The following is a 17,046-nucleotide window of genomic DNA, read 5'->3' as shown; positions in this document are numbered from 1 at the left end:
CACCATGGCCATTCCTCATGCTTATATCCATCATCTTGCTCCCACACGAGCCAATCTCATCGCTTCATCTCTGCATAGGCCGATCTCAACAATCCGATGGCTCCCCTGTTTGGCCACTCAGTCATCAGCCTTGTATGTCAGCCAGCAGCCCGGCTAGCAATGCGTGCCACCCAAGTCCAACTTGCCTTTTTGTAAAGTTGATATGCGATGTGTCTGATTTGCTTTTGCTCACCAATGTGTTCATTTATGTCTCATGCTGATGGAGTGCTGTTTCCACTTATTGCTTGTCAGTGTAATTCCCAGCGTGCATATCTTGAAGCTTCTTTATATAAATACGAGCTTTACTACCCGGCATTGCCCGAGACTTGGATTCTTGTCTTGGATTAACACACGGCCTACGCGGAGGGTTGGCGGGGGATGCGTGACGTCAGCAGGCACACTGTGTGACGCTGCCGCATGCGGGTGACATCACAGATGTGACGTCACCGCTCACTTGCCGTGCAAAATATATCCATTATTGCGCCCCCCCACTCCCAAAAAAAATACAAAGTCTATTTTTATACGTTTTGCATTGTGTACAGTCTGGAAGCTACCCACATTTCAAATTTCAAGTTTGTTGCATGTTGGGAAGTATGCTAAACATTTCGAACATACACACACATTCACAAATGTACCCTTTATATATATGAATGAATGTGTTACATTTTCACCATCAGTGTCTGTGTCCGATCTATATGTTAAAGCAGGTCAAAAGTTATTTCCTAAGTACTGTACAGTATAAGAATAAGGTGTGAAAAAAGTTAAACGTACATACGTAAAAATGTTACAGAATTCCAATATATAACCACGTGGTTTTTATGTCAATGCAAAAAGTTTAAAACGAATGCAATAAAACATTTCACATCTTTGACTTTTTGAATTATATTGCACTGCCTTCAAACTATTTTTGCTTAAATTTTCGTTCAGACGTAGCACAATTTTTTTAAACAATGTGAAATGTATCGCCAGGCAAGAGCGTATAATTTTTTTTACTCTGCAAGTTGGCAGATTAGGATGATGCGGATTTAAAATTGAGTTTTGTTAAATGTGGTTTTGACACAGCACTGCATCACCATAAGGCATAAATTAACTGTCCTCAAAGACGGATTGTAACATGCCTCCTACGTTTGTCTGATGCAGGTGTGATTGGATGGGAAAACTAGGAATTTGCCTTTTCAGATGTTGCTACTCAGTGAAATTATTTCACAAATTGTTGAACGAATGTTATTTTTACTCAACATTTGAAGGCGCTCAATGCTGTATATATACATGACAAAAGGGTGACAGAAATCTTGTGCATCCACCAATTCCTCAAACAAAGCTCTTTACAAAAACTGTTTCATTCAGGGTAGCAATAGCCAATATCATAAAAAAGTATATTTTAAATGACATAATATCATACATTTATTGAACACAATCACTCTACTGGAGCATTTCTGTTCATTCTCTGCAACCGTTCTAAACGGCTGCAGCCAATAAAAATAACACATACCGAAATAGAAATGTAAACAAAGCATTTAACAGTTGACTTCAGTAATAAACTTACAAACAACGCTTTCCAGCCCTGGGCAAATAATGGACTCGGGCAACAGAAACAAAGTAGATCGAAGAGGGTGGATGGGGGGGGGCGGAGAGATGGCGTGAGAGCTCCGTGCATAAACTGACAGATGTGATGTGTGTTCATTTGGTCAGCCAAGCCGCAGTAGGGCTTGGCTGGCTTATTGCAGCACTCCTTGGAAGCAAGCCACCATTGCAGAGCCATGAAAACAAAAGCCAACAAAACTCCGCTCCATCTCCCTTGAGGCACTGCTTCTTCTTCCTTTGCCCATATTCTCCCCTTCCCTTATCCCTATGACTGCATCACCCCCCCCCTCCTCCACACTTCTCCACTCTTTAAAGTTTTGGCAAACTTCCAAGACGTGATATCCCCCACCCCAGCAGCACAGACATGAAGGAAGGAAGGTTTGAGCAGCTGCGACAAAAATATAACTGGGTTATTTAATTTTTTTGAATGTTTTCTTATTAGTACAGCAATATAATCACGCCGCCTAAAGCGCTGTGTTTAACGACAGAAAGAAAACCCAATACACAAATACAATGTACCGTCGTCAATAAAGGAATACTAAATATAAACGTTGATGCAAAGTGTTTGTCCTACAATGGCAAAACCGTGCCAATTTTATGCAGATGTTCACATTCGGTAACATAATTCACACCCCTCTTATTTCACAGAAACGACACGTAAAAGGTAAAAATCACACGGCATTTAAACATTCCTAATCAGTATTTTTTACGTGAATACTATACTTAGAAACTTGCACATATTGCTATCGAAACAACTGCAGCGTTTGTCTGCAATCACCACGGCGAAAAAACAAGCAACGGAACCAACGGATGTCATCGAGGCTTCATAACCACATTTTGCACAGAAGGCAGGACATGCCTGGACTACCGAGAGGGCTCGGCTGGGCATAAATCTTAAAAATCACACCAGCTTTTGCCATCCAGAAACAACAAATGTGGTCTGATGGAAACAGTACGAGGCCACATCAAAGCCATAGAAAAGCAGGATTACTCTTTCATCTGTTGAACAAAAGTTCTGACGTTTGGTTGAATCGCATGCTCAAAAAAAATGTCCTCCCAGAAAAATAAACACAGGCCATGAGGCATATCTATACATTGCAAATGTATTTGTGTATTGTCCTCCCAGAAAAATAAACACAGGCCATGAGGCATATCTATACATTGCAAATGTCCTGCTGTAAATATATGCCAAAGCCGTCCAAGTTATGCCCACCCTTCCATTAAACACAATCCAGAGGTGTATTGCAATGTTTGGGTATGTAATATGCATTCATTGCATTAAACAGAACGTGCTTGACATGAGCAGCTATGCTCAAGTGGATGCAGACAAAAGTAGATCATGCTTCTCTGCAATTGACCCTAACCCTTGGTCATTATAAAGCCAGGCATGCAATACCGAGCCTCATTTGGCTACACGTTTCTGTTTTTGTCTCTGTTGGGGTCAAGAGAACACCTATTATATATGCTTTTAAAACCATCTAGCTGGAAACAACCAACGTTTCTATCGTTTTAAAACAGAATCAGTCCTCTTACTCTGACAACCTAATGCATAGGGCTTTAACAGACAGACCATAATCAGGCAAATGATGTATAGTTGCATCATATTCAATTTCAATGACATGAGACTTTGAGCGTGCATTAACAATAGCTAAAGAGGTGAATTGTATCATCGGTGGGGAACTGATGTAAATACCTATTTAAAGACCACATCACGGTGTACATCATTTGCGTTTCTACATGAAGGGAAATATAGAAGATGCAACAGCCAATAAAATGTCGTTTTACAACGCAACAAATGTGAGCAATAAAAAACTGGCAATAATTGTACATTTTTGAGAGGGAGCAGCCATTTAATAGAAAACACTCCACTACTTCATCCCCCTTGGCTTAATTCCCATTGTAATTACGTCAAGAAACATCTGTATTCTATATAGTAACATCCATAACTTAGTACTAGGAGCTGAGTGAGTTTGCATTTAAAAAATGACCACGGTTTGCATTTGTACATCCAAACGGTGTTCCCTTTCCACAATCGCCGTATTGCGTGTGAATTAAGAAGCCTAATAATTAATAACCAAGCAATGGTAAGTTTACAAAAAAAACTGTGCCTGGCCAATGCAATCACAACACGGTAATAATGTACAACCTATGTTGGTCGCAGTATGGTCATTGACACCATTTGGAAAATGCAGCACTTAAGGCGGCATGATAATGAAATTTTAAACATCGGTAATACATCACGAGTAATTGCCAGCGCATGAGACTATGGAAAGCCCTCTGCTCGCTTAACTATGAAGAGTAAAGAGGTCTCTCACCAGCACTACTTTGTGTTTAGTGTGCCAAGCCTTACACAGAATTTCACATGAGTACCCGGAAATCACTCTTTCGAATTTCACCATTAGATAGCAATTGTGCTCCGTTTATTGGGTAATGTTCAATTGAAATTAAAATACAAAGCATGTTTTATAATCGTTGGTTCATAAGCATGGTTGGTATTCCTGCACACGATAAAAACAACATTATTTAGAGGCAGCTTCAGCACATCTAGTAAAAGCCACAATTAACAAACATTATAAACATGCCATTTGTACGTTTAGAAAAAGACCACTCCATACCGCAGAGAAAGCATTTAATCAGATTTACGTGTTTCATAAAACTATAATTTAATTTAATAATGACCTAAACCTTTTGTGTTTCTGACCATTTTAAATTAATAGAGTGCAAGTAAAGGCTAACCATGCGCACAACACAGCTGCTAGTAGTGCTTTGCAAAGTAGGGCATCGCCTAACATGATTTTCAGACATACATTCCCTACTGTGGCATAAAATGCAGACCATATGGCACATGGTAGGCTACAAATAATCTGCGGGACAGGAAACCTGCATGCACTGCAATTTACTCGATCACACTGCTAGACATTTATTATCAATGACATTTATGCAATTATCAAATCGGATTTGGTTAAGTATATCACATTACAATCAATAAGTGAACTATTAAATATCAACTTTTTTAACGGTTAGGTTGCTTCTACCACTACAGTGACAATTTTTTTTTATCTGATTTGATGTAGTGGGTGTTAAGGGCCGATCCTATTATCAGTTTTTTTCCCCCAATGCATTTTTCTCCATATCTGAGGAGTAAAGTGCAGCTAAACACAGCTAAATAGGATGAATTTTAAACTAGTTCCGATTGACTATTCTCATTCAGTGCGAAAGCTCACATCACAGGAAGAAAGTCGTATATGCAAGTGACCACTTCCCATTGACTTTTATCCAAGGAAGAGTTTGAATAAAATGTATTTGTTAATTCCTCATCTGTGCAAAAGCTAACTAGATAAAAACAACTCATAGGATTTTATAAAACTTAAATCGGAGATGTGGATAATATGAAGAACATAGGTATATGGATAAAGGACTCACACTATAATTACAAATCAAATGAGGTTAACACTTTAATTCAGAAGTCATTAACAGAACTATGCATGTGCATAAATAAGGATAATTTTTTTTTATCTAAGAGTGAAAAACATTTACAATTTTTTTTATCCAATTCTACAAACCTCCTGCTGGGTTTAATAAGCACTGTAAGAGTTGTGAAATTATGATGACCAAATCCCTTAAAGTAATACACTGGGGGGGTGGTGGAAAAAAAATCACTGTGGTGCTCGTTCAGACACAATACGCCTGTGGTAAGGACATGACAGCATGCTTCTGGTATGAGCCTTCAATTGTCCCTTTAATTTGCCTTTGAAACCCAACCATATGATCCAAGCAGGTCTTGGTGCAGTGATGCAGGCAGTCTAAAACACGTGTCACTCTGTTCAGATGGCAACTGCATTTTAAAAAAATAACCTAAAATGCATAGTAAGCACTTTTTTTAAAATAGGGCAATGATATTGAAATACTGATCGCATGTTTTGCCAAAAAAGCAGACAAGCTGTAACAATATACTTTTTGTGTCCATGGCTCTTAACATCACAACATTTGTACCAGTCGGTTTAAAAGAAAGCAAGTTAATGTGCAAAGGCTGTCTATACACGAGACACTCCGTGCCAACAGAGCAAACTATCTTCAATGAGAGATACAATGAGGGAAGTTATAAAAAAACAATATGTTCTGCACAATGCAAGCCAATTAAGATGTTGTGAATATGGAACAAGCATGTTTTTGATACAAGTAAAAATGTGTAAAAGGGGCTTTCAAGTTACACTTATTTCTGAAGTTTTTGACACATTATATACATGCTGAGAAAATAATAGGTGTGGAAATGACACCTGCTGGAAGTACAAATGAGAGTCCATATTCTAGGAACTTCGGAAGAACAAAATTGCAAATGAAAGCAAAGTTTAATGGAAAATGTGGTCGCTGCTCCAATGAAAGGCTGCAATGTGTGCACTATCCAATCGTTAAACTGCTGCCTAATCATCCAATACCGACTTAAGAATAATCAATGTCTTCATGAACGGTCTTAAAAAGCCCTATGACATTACTACACATTGAATCTCTTATACTTACATTTATTTAAATCATCAATTGAAGTAACTTTATTGTGTTACTATAAGCAATTTCATTTATACTGGTTAAAGAATAAAAGGGACGATTGTACTATCACACGAGTCGTTCTAAAATTTGCTGGCAAAGTCGGTATGGTCCGTGCACATTCTGCTCACCAGAAATAAGTGCTATCTATAGTCGATCCTTCATTACGAGCTCCTATCACAATGAAATGTTTTTTGCAAATGAGGCGCGGTGGGAATGGCTCAAGATCAGCTTGGGTCTGCAAGGATGAGCACGTGACCAAACCAACTGCAGCAGTTGGGTGCAAAGTATTTTTTATAAGTATCACGTCATCATTTTTTATTCAAATAGTTCAATAATGCAGCTTCATAATTCACATTTTGCGAGTAAAAAGATGCAGACATCACTATAATAAAAAAAAACTGAGATGAACGGTAGTTTAAATGCTGATTTTACAAAAAAAAACTCTCAATTTTGCAGAATTGACAACATTACATTATGCAAAAGGTTAATGGTCACAAAGTAACCAGAGAATTGAGCCACTTGTACAGATGTAGATTGCAAAATGTAAATGTTTGAGTGCCAAGTTAACAATTTTGTAAGTGGGATTTTCCAAGAAACAATGATTCGCTTATGTTCAGAGGTTGGCAGCAATGAGCAATGACTTGTTTGGTGCTCGCTACAAATGTGTGGCAACCAATACTCCCTTATACTAATAAAACAGGCAAAGAAATCTGGGCAGAGGTGGAATCTCTGACACACGCTAAGTCACTGTTATTGCTTACTGGCATGATTTATTATTGCACGTGTTAACCAGACATTCACTAGAAAACAAAGTACAGTATACCAAGGCAGATGCAAACATTTCCCACTGGCAGACATAAAACACTTTTAGAATAGGACTCAATCCCTTAAAACGTATAACTTGATGAAATATTGCTGGGTATACGTTTAAATAGAATTTCACAGAAATTCTTATTAACGCAGTAATTCCTATGACAACCAAAGAGAGCATTTTACGTGAACCAATACACCTTTACGTAAGACAGAACTTAATGTTTTCCAGCGAAATAATAATGACGCAGTCGTAATATAATAGCAGCAACACACGATGCCTTTCGCACAGTCCCTTTCAAAGAAAATCCACTCATTGGAAGCGGGATTTTGAGAAAGGTGTTTTCTTTTTGATGGACTGCTGCAAGGGCAGTGACAACGTTGCCTGTCAACGTGGACAAAATATTACAGCCAAGACGTAGGGAAGGGCTCCGTTCGAGTGGAATGAATCCCTGCTGGGAAAGGAACTCCGAATGGAAATACGCAGAACCGTATGATAATTAAATTGCACAAAGTACTACACAAACAGGGCAAGGCACCAAAGGCATCTCTCTCTCCCAGCGATCACACTCCCCCCGCCCATCAGTGCTGTTTATATTCCGAGAATGGCTCCAATTTAAGGGCAGTTGCAGTGACCAAGCGTCTATCTTGAACATGAGTATATTTATTTTAGTATAGTTTGGCAATGCAACATAACGATGGGAAATAACACGTCTAGCTGTCCAACACGCGTTTGCAGCTTCGTTAATTATATTTAAAAAAACAATTTGCTATGCATTTGCATTCAAATGTCGGCACAGCACTTTACCGATGTCTACCCTGTAAATATTTACACGTTTCAATGCGCCAATGCATGGGAATCACTGCAGCCCTCGAGCGGCGAGTCTGACAAGCAACTTTAAAACTCCTCCTTTAACGTGAACGACGCCTTGGACAGCTTGTGACGCACAACCTGAATACGTTTATACAAAAATACGCTCCCGCTGTTCCGTTTTAATCAATCACCGAGCAATGAGTGAGCGCGTAGAGTGAACAGACACAGAGGTGGGAGGGGGGGGGCAAGGGTGCTCGGCCGGCGAGAGGCTTCCCCATCTCGGCCAAGCGTCTAGGCCAGACCGAGGCTTCGCTCGAGAGATCGGGCCTAGTGGGAAGAGTGGACATGGGGCTTTGAGGCGCGCGACGTCTACCCTCGCCATCCCAAAGGCCGTGGAAGATGAGGAGGGGTGCCGAGCAAGTCGCAATTAACTCAAACATTCATTGACCGTCGCGGCTGTCGTGGTCCCCGCGACGAGCGGAACGCGGAGGGGCTCACCTCCCTGCCGTGCAGCGGCACCGCCGAGCGGTGCTTCGGCGTGTCCAGTCCTGGAGTCTCTCCGCTGCTCCTCTTCCTCCTCCTCCTTCTTCTTCTTGTTCGTCTCCTCCTCCTGCTGCTGCTGCTGTTGATGATGATGATGACGATGCCGCAGCTACCGCCGCCGCCGCCGCCGCCGCTGCTGTTTCTACCTCCGCACAGCCCCGACCCGTGATCTACCCCCGTCTAGACCGAGCGGAGGAACCCTCGGCCGGGCCCAGCCCCCGCCCCCCCAGCCCCCCCCCTGCCCCCGCCCCCCCAGCCCCCCCCTGCCCCCTCCAGCCCCCCCCCTAGCCCCCACCCCAACCCCCCCCAGCCCCCACCCCCAGCCCCCACCCCAGCCCCCCTCAGCCTCCCCAAGCCCCCCCCCCAGCTCCTCAGCCCCCCTCAGCCCCCACCCCCAGCAACCCCAGCCCCCCCCCCAGCCCACCCCCAGCCCCCCCCAGCCCTCCCCAGCCCACCCCAGCCCACCCCCAGCCCCCCCAGCCCCCCCCCCAGCCCACCCCCAGCCCTCCCCAGCCCTCCCCAGCCCACCCCAGCCCCCCCAGCCCCCCCCAGCCCTCACCCCCCCAGCCCCTCCAGCCCCCTCCAGCCCCCTCCAGCCCACCCCAGCCCCCACCCCAGCCCCCCCAGACACCCCCAGCCCCCCCCAGCCCCCCAGCCCCTGCCCGGCCCCCTCGCTCCCTGCCGGGAAGAGTGACAGGGAGACGGCAGAGACGGCGTCACGGCGCCCCCTGCAGGCCCGGGGAACAACACATCGTCCGTCTTGCTTGTTGGTACTGTTGGAGTCTCGTCGCCCAACACAGACACACACAACATAAGTGAAATTTTTAAACAATTTTTTTTAAAAGACGCTTTTATGGAATGTACCGTGCTAGTAATGGAAAAACTCCACGACTCCAGTAAGTGGCTCCGAAGCTTGCCACAACGTTCAAGTTCAAGTAAATTTATTAGGTATAGCCCTGTGAGCCATTCGGCTTTTGAATCGGGTGCAACCGCAACAAACAAAAAACAAAAACATGAACAAAAAAACATCTTAAAGTGAATATGTGACTAAGTGCAAACAGAAAATCCAAGAAAAGACAGCAAAATATTGCAGGGGCCGTGGGCAATTACAGCCAACGTGAGTTGACCGTGGACAATTAGAGCCAAGCCGAAACATAACATATACAAAAGATTGTTTTAAAATATTTATGTTTTATTTTTTATGATAGAATATAGTATTGTCATCAGTATGACATTAGTATACCAAGTTTGCAGTCGATACCACATTGGGAAGTGGGTTAAAATTGAGTTACAAGATTTGAGGATACAACAACGACGACAACAACAACAGACAGAGTGAGTTAAATAAAAGCGTGTAATAAAACAATCTGGTAAATTCTACGGCATTTGGTTTTGTGCATTAGGCTCAAATGCTTTTTTTTAAACCTTTGTTCAACAACCGCCCGATGAGACCCATAAGGATGAAACCGGTCCAGAGTTTTAATGCTTTGACAAATGCCGCTTGATAATAATAATTGTCTTGAAGACCAATACTGTGATGCCGATGTCTGCAAACATTTGTATTTTAAATGTGGAGACAGAATGGAGTTCTGATTATATTTGCTGTTAATGTACTGCGCTGCATTATAGATTAAATCTGGGCTGTCGGTTTAATAGGCTTTTTATTGCATTTATATGTCCAGAATATATTGTCTGTTCGTCTCTCCTTCTGAGAACACTTCACATGGTTGCATGAAAACGACAAAACCTCGAAAACAATCTAAACAAAAATTACTCCACAGATTTCCAATACCAATTTCCAGATCTATATACATTTAGAGCAAGTTTGGTATATGTTTTAATCACGTTAATCTATGTACCAGCTTTATTAGTGTATGTGTGTGTGTGCATGGGTGTGAACACAATCGTAATGTGTACATCCGCTTGCATATGCGTTTGTGCGTGTGAGGAGCGGTGGCGCAGTGGTTAGCGTGCTGGCCAACAAACTTGTCGACCCGAGTTCGATTCCCACTCACAGCTTTAGATTAGTACTTGGTGCGGTGAGACAAAGGTGGTCGGGCGTGGTGTTGGCCACCCACCCTCTTATGTGCCTTTAAAGCACTTGCTCCCACAGTCTGTTCAGGCTATAGGGGGGATCTTTGTCTTTGTCCATGCACGTTTCTTTATACCGTCAATTTGGAGGTATCACCTTAAAGGGACTAGCCTACATGCGTGTTGTTACAAGATCTTTGTGTAACGCACCGTATTTGGACCAAAGTTTATATTTTTACGACATTTTGACGAATAGTTTGGCCAAATTTTGTTTGAACAATTCAGCCAAACCGGCTCAACTGAGTTGAACTATTTACTTTCGTGGGTTGAAAAACTGTACTTACCTTCGTGCAAAAGTAGATAAGTATTTTCACGAGGCAAAACAACTGGGTGCATTTAACTGGGAAAGCTTCAGACGCTGTCGCCTCGACAGACCTGGTCTTCACCTGAGGACGGCTGCTTGTGTTATGGCCGAAACGTCGTGAGAATTATTTTTATTATGTTTTATTTTTATTATTTTATTACTTCCCTTCTACGTGACTTTACCGAAAGAACCAAGAAGATGGGAAAGCTTCTTTGAGGCGCACAGCGAGACCACCTGCTGCATTCGATGGCGGTATTCGATGCGTATCTATGACGCTTACCTCTGATAAAACATGACAATCAGGAAAACGTCTGTGTAAGGTGAAGTGTAAAAACAACTACGAGACAGCGCACAACAACTGCACATGGAGGAGATGGCTTTACATTAATAACTTGACATCTGTTTTTAGTGCTCCAAGACTAACATTGCGATTTAAATCCAGGAAGCCGCCTTTGTTGATGATGCACGTCAGGAATTCAAATAAGTCGAGGGTTCACTTTGCTTTACACAAATGCTGATAGAATGTGTCAACTGGACGAGAAGGTCCATAGACTGTTGGGCCATAAATGTACTCTAATTTTATTTTTACGTGGTGAAAAAGGCTCTTCGACGTTTCTTTAACGCATATTAAACAAAACTCTCACTGAATTTCCATCACGAAGTAGAATATAAATAAATCAACTTATTCAATGACCGTACTCGATTGTGTTTGTAAAAGTTGAGCAACTTCTCATTTTACAAAAGACAGTTGTTGTCCTTTAATTGATGCAGTGGGCAATTAAAGCCGACTGTTATCCATGTTTGGTGATGTATTCGTTCATTTCACAGCAGCTTTATGATTATAGCTGTCTGGAATCGGATGGAGCAAAACATGTGCAGTTATCCATCTTCACATCTAACCAATCCCAGCATCTATTTGAATGCAAAGGACATATTTAATCATGCACATGAGTAGGGTACACATTTTTTTAAAATATAATTATTTTGTGTGTGCATACAGCATGACCTGTGCCCAATAAGATGTACATAGGAAATAACTATTTACGAGAGGCACACAATATTTTATGAATGTAGAGTTTTTACCAGTAAGTCAGGTCTGTCTCACGTGTTTGAGAAGGGAGACACTTTAACTTGATCTAGAAACATGCACAATTTGCAAGGTGCACATAGTCATTATCAAATTTAATAAATATTCTGCAAACAGCACGTTGAAAAATCATCACAGGTAAACCTAGAAACACAGTTTGTAAGGTTCAGCAAAGGTTACAAAAATGTACACGTCAACCAAATGCGCACACTGGTTTTGTAATTAGACATATATAGTACTATTGTAATATGGTAATGTTAGGGATGTGTCAAACCCTAGCCTTAATTACGCACGAATTGCATTCTTTGCAATCTATGCTAAGTGGCCATTTAACATGCAGTGAGCATAACATTAGCACATTGTGATAATCAGTCGTCAGTGCTTCTTTAATACTGGTAGGAACCCACTGGTTCCACCAGCCCGCAGGGGATTATTGTGTCCGTTCGTCGTGCAGGGAGGGGCTGGGTGGGGAGGGAGGGGCTGGGCGGGGAGGGGAGGGGGTGGGAGGGGTGGGGCTGGGTGGGAGGGGCTGGTCACCCCGTGGTGCCCTGATACAACTCATAACCTACTCACGACGGCTTGTGCCCGCCCTCACAGTCGGGCATATTTGCGGAATACACCACGCCGCTGTTGACCCTGGCCATTGACCGAGCAACCCAACGTTCCTACCAGCGCCCTCCGCAGGAATGTGTTAGCGCCGTTTCTCACAATGTCAGCCCCGGTGCCTCTCCCACGATACTGCTCTGCAACTTTATCCATCAATACATGAATGCAAGTGTACACGTTCCAATTTAAGAATGATTGGTAACACTAGCCATTAGGTAGACAGGCTGGACATAAACCATCACGCGAACTCTGGTCATTCTCGCAACGGCTTTTGGCTCCCCATGGAACAAAGATGGTCACTGCATCGCGCGCTCTCAGATGCCACTGGAGCAATGCACTTTAAAGTCAAGATTGAAAACTCATTTCTTTACAACTGCGTTCTGTGTTTAGTGTTGTTGTCCTTCCCCGGCACCTCCAATTAGCGAGGTTGGCTACGTACGGTTCGAAATAAGTTCAACATACGTATTACAGTGGGATTAGGGGGTGGAGAGCTGCAATTTGAGAAACATTGCTGAATGGATACAGGGACAGGTTCACATTTTCTTACATCTGATGCAGGTTCTTGGAGGTCATGGATTAATACAACATCCAAATCCAACCGCATCTCAAAACGCTGTTGAGAAACAATTGTCCTGTTTATTTTATAGAGAGAGGCAGACCATCAGAGGCGGATCAACAAAATAAACGTAAAATAAACGTCTCGAGTCTGGGAATGAATAGTGGCAGGCAGTTAACAGCACAGATGGCTGGGGAAGGGAGTTCAAAATCAGTGGTGGGGGGAGCCAGCAGAGGAAACTGAGTGATCCCCCCCCCCAACGCATGAAAAGTTGCCTGGGGGCTTCGACAGAAAGTCTTGGTTGCCGAAGTGAAGAGTGCGCGGGGGGAGTGTGGGATGAGATGAGAGAGGTCAGGCAGCATGGCATGCACGGCTGCGATAAGAGAGCTGCGGTGAAGGGTCTGTCTTTCTTCGGGAATCCTTCTGTTATCCTCAAATAGAGCTCCACCTATGGCATGTAAAATTGGGCAGTGCCCACAAAGTCCCCGAAACGCCTTTCGATGAGAATGATGGCTCCATTTAGCACTGGAATTACATACAACGTGCCCGTGTAGTTTTGCTATCAGCTGCGATGCGCATTTACAGGAAGGTTTCAGTTTTGGCCATCAGAGGGCAGAAGCATACTGCTCCAACCGTACAATGCCTTAATGGCTCAGAACTAAATTGAACTTCATGATGGCAGTATAATTTGTTTTCATTTGTTTATTCCAGTGCGGTAAGAATGTTCAAGATAAAAAAAAGAATGCTACATTTGTAAAGTGCCCCTCGAAGGTGTCATCGGCTTTATTTTTTAATTAGTATTGTACATTAATATAAACTATTTTAATTAAACGTTATTTTAGTAGGTGCGATAAAAACAAACAAAAAGTGTCGTGAATATTATTGTAGATGTTCAGTAATTTTAGCATTTTTCAAATTTTATTTTCTATTTTCGAACGCTGTACTGGCAATCTGGTGTCCAAGCGAGAACACACGTTGTAGAATATTCCCATCAGCACTTTCAGTGTTTTACTCTCAGCTCTCACGATTAATACGAGATTTCAGAAAAGAAGGTATTTTTATGATAACATGCGAATACCATTAAGATGCAATTTACGTTGCTAGTAAGGTGATGGAATTGAACAATTTCATAAGTAATGAAACCCCAAGAGTAAAAGATAAAACTTGTTTCAAATCCAGTTCCTCCAACTCACTTCCCACTGCTGGCAGCCATGGTGATATCGATACAATCAAAACACATCAGTAAATAGAGCAATCAGGTTCATCGGAAGTGGAGTTTTTTATGTTCAAGTAATTCTTTTCATTGACAAAGAAATGTTGTAACAAATTACGTGTAATGATGAAAGTCACCTTTCTGATAAAGATCAATTGCATTGCATGGTGATACAGGAAAGCATTACACCATACACTTATCAGTGGTTTTGAATGCCATACAAGATCTTTCAGAAAAAAATGCTTCATGGTGATAAGACACTGAAATATTATCATTTGTAATGTTGTGCTTTACTGAAACCGTTGGAAATTATACGAGAAAATAGTCAACTCTGAAACCATGGAAATGCCAACAAACACGGACGTTATCTTGAATGTTTACTGAAACAAAACTGGTCTCTGAACACAAGAGTGGTAACATGCTTTAGACTATCAGACTACGTACAACGATACACGTATGAATAACAATATTAAACAGAGGGGCATTGTTACAGAATAGCTCACCAGTATTTTCCCATGTCATAGCATACACGTTTTCTTTCGACACACCATAAGGCAGAACATGTCCCATCATACGAACCTGCCGAACAGTATAAAACACGTACACGTGATATGTTAGATTACTATTTTACTCATTTCTTTAGAACTGCTTTTTTGTGTTCAGTGTGTTGTCCTTCCCCCGCACCTCCGATTGGAAGGGTTGGCTACGTACGGTGATAATTAAGTTTAATATATACTTACAGTACTATTATTTTGTGTAAACATCGGCGCCTAAGGCAGTGCCTTAATTACATATTTGTAAACCGATGTTACTCTGCCTGCCGTAACCCCAACACCTGGCACCTGTGGTTCATTTAAATATTCTTTGACACACACACCCATCAGTTGCTTCTGGCGAAAGAATGTCTACCGGAGGTAGCTGTAAAGAGTTTCGCGCGAGGGTGTCTTGGCCTACTCTTCCACGTTGGCCAGACGTCTTTGGAAGTGGTGAGAGTACCCACACTTTACCCCACCACTTGTGGGCCTTCATCGACTGCGGCGGAGACGTTTAAACTGATGGATGGGCAGAGGCAGGGTGGAGGGTGTGGGGTTTAAGATACTTGCACGATAGAATCAGCAACCAATTGGATTGCAAGTCCAGTGTGCATCATTCCCGGTTGTTTTTGCATTTTTATTCCACATTAAATGTTTGTCTTATACCCCGATGAGCACGATTGGCTACACACGGTGCAAAATAAGTTCAACATACAATCAGTTTCAAGGACAATGCATAAATGATCAGAGTATTGTTTTTTGTTTGCATTCTGACTACAAGTATTGTGGTTAATGTTAACATGACTCATTGCAAAAGGTTTCAGTTTTGTCGCCAGTAAAAGGGGAAAAAACCCTATTAGTATATTTTGGTACTGGCAAAGGAGGCCTCGTGATGAGATACATACATACATTATACTCACTTGCATTTCTATATTGTATTGCAAAGCTGAAAGTGGAACGATGTGTGTTCTTTAGGACTGTTTTTGTTACGGCTGCTACTTGACATTTCCCTTCCACAGCGATATTTGTTAATGACTTGTCTGAAGTATTGCCTCCGACGATGTTCACTTTCAAAGACACAGCACACACAACACACATTGTCTACAACAATATTATGTTGTCGCAACGTGAAGATGCAGACTTGAATACGGCAGAATGGTCATTAAGCCCGGCTGAAGGCACACACGAATAGCAATGTAGCAGCCAGTGTGCACTGCCATCGGCTTTGTATCGGACTTGACTTGGCACACTCCAATGCTTTACCAAAATAGCATGATTAATAACCTCCGAAACTCAACCTGTGGCAGGCCACAGGTGCAGCTAACCCCAATTAACCCTGATGTTAACAGTGAAGTTAGCATAATACTGTGGAAATATTAAAAAAACCTATCAAATATATAAAATTGTAATTTTGAATGGTAAAATATTAACGTCAATTTTTTGGAATTCAGTGATGACGTTGATGATAATGTGGAAGTCATAAGCAGCATAATAAGATATGCTCGCATAATCTTTATGCTCTCATCGTACAAAAGTGAACGCAAACTGTGATTTGCCACTTACTGTGATATGATTCATTTTGCACAATTGATTGTTTGAGCGTGTCAAAATGTTGCTGTCGTATGGATATGTCCACTCGTGTTTCCAGGCAACACAACAGCGTTGGTATATCATATCCACAGCGTGCGGAGACGGTCGCTATTTTCATAGAAGCTGCGAGTCATTTTTTTTAAAACAACCCACCCGCAGCAGCAGCTCAAGTGCGTCAATGGAAAGCACGAATAGAACAAGCAGCGGGGTAAAATATACCTCCGGCAACTTAACAACAAGTTGAACGTCATTGTAGGTTATTAATTTAACTCCTTTTTTTGGCGTGCGGGCGTGTGGCTCTGAAGACCACGCCCTGGTATGCAATCGCTTTGACACAACTCTGCCGAGCCCTACGTCCAACCCTCAAGCCCCAGGGCTCTCAGGCTCAGCTCTAATACATTTCCTGTGGACTGTGTCTTTGACTTAAACTTCCCAGCTTCTAGTTTCATCAAATGGTGGTGGGTTTAAGTGAACAGCGCTACCAAAAATCTGCACAATTTAATTTAACGCCGTCCGAGGCTACGCGATTTAAATAAATATCCTAGCATACAATGGGTACTGCTGCTGCTACGTCGCAGCGGTTGAAAGAGAGAGAGATGGCGATGGTTTGGAGAGGGCCTTCATTCAGCAGTGGATTGATCATGGCTGATGCTGATGTAGTATCAGTGTATGGAATACGCGTGTTTTTTTCTGTCATGGGCTTATACACAATGTGCTTGTTTGTGCAAATA

At 42.2% G+C, this 17,046-nt stretch overlaps 1 protein-coding gene across 2 annotated transcripts in view; it reads right to left on the bottom strand.

Moving 5' to 3' along the window:
- LOC133345275 (activin receptor type-1-like) overlaps positions 1–8,528 on the bottom strand; it is a 50,331-nt gene extending 41,803 nt beyond the window's left edge. Inside the window, exon 1 of one of the 2 annotated variants that reach the window (XM_061555891.1) lies at positions 8,291–8,528. The gene's annotated coding sequence lies outside the window, so the exon portion shown is untranslated. The remainder of the gene's footprint in view (positions 1–8,290) is intronic. The other variant, XM_061555890.1, reaches the window with a different exon arrangement.
- Between the last annotated feature and the right edge of the window lie 8,518 nt (positions 8,529–17,046).

This window comes from Lethenteron reissneri, chromosome 21 (assembly GCF_015708825.2).
Source record: "Lethenteron reissneri isolate LAM-NWPU_2019-01 chromosome 21, ASM1570882v1, whole genome shotgun sequence".
Taxonomy (NCBI): domain Eukaryota; kingdom Metazoa; phylum Chordata; class Hyperoartia; order Petromyzontiformes; family Petromyzontidae; genus Lethenteron; species Lethenteron reissneri.
Note: the sequence above shows the minus strand (reverse complement) of the source record. Positions and strands in the feature narration are given on the sequence as shown.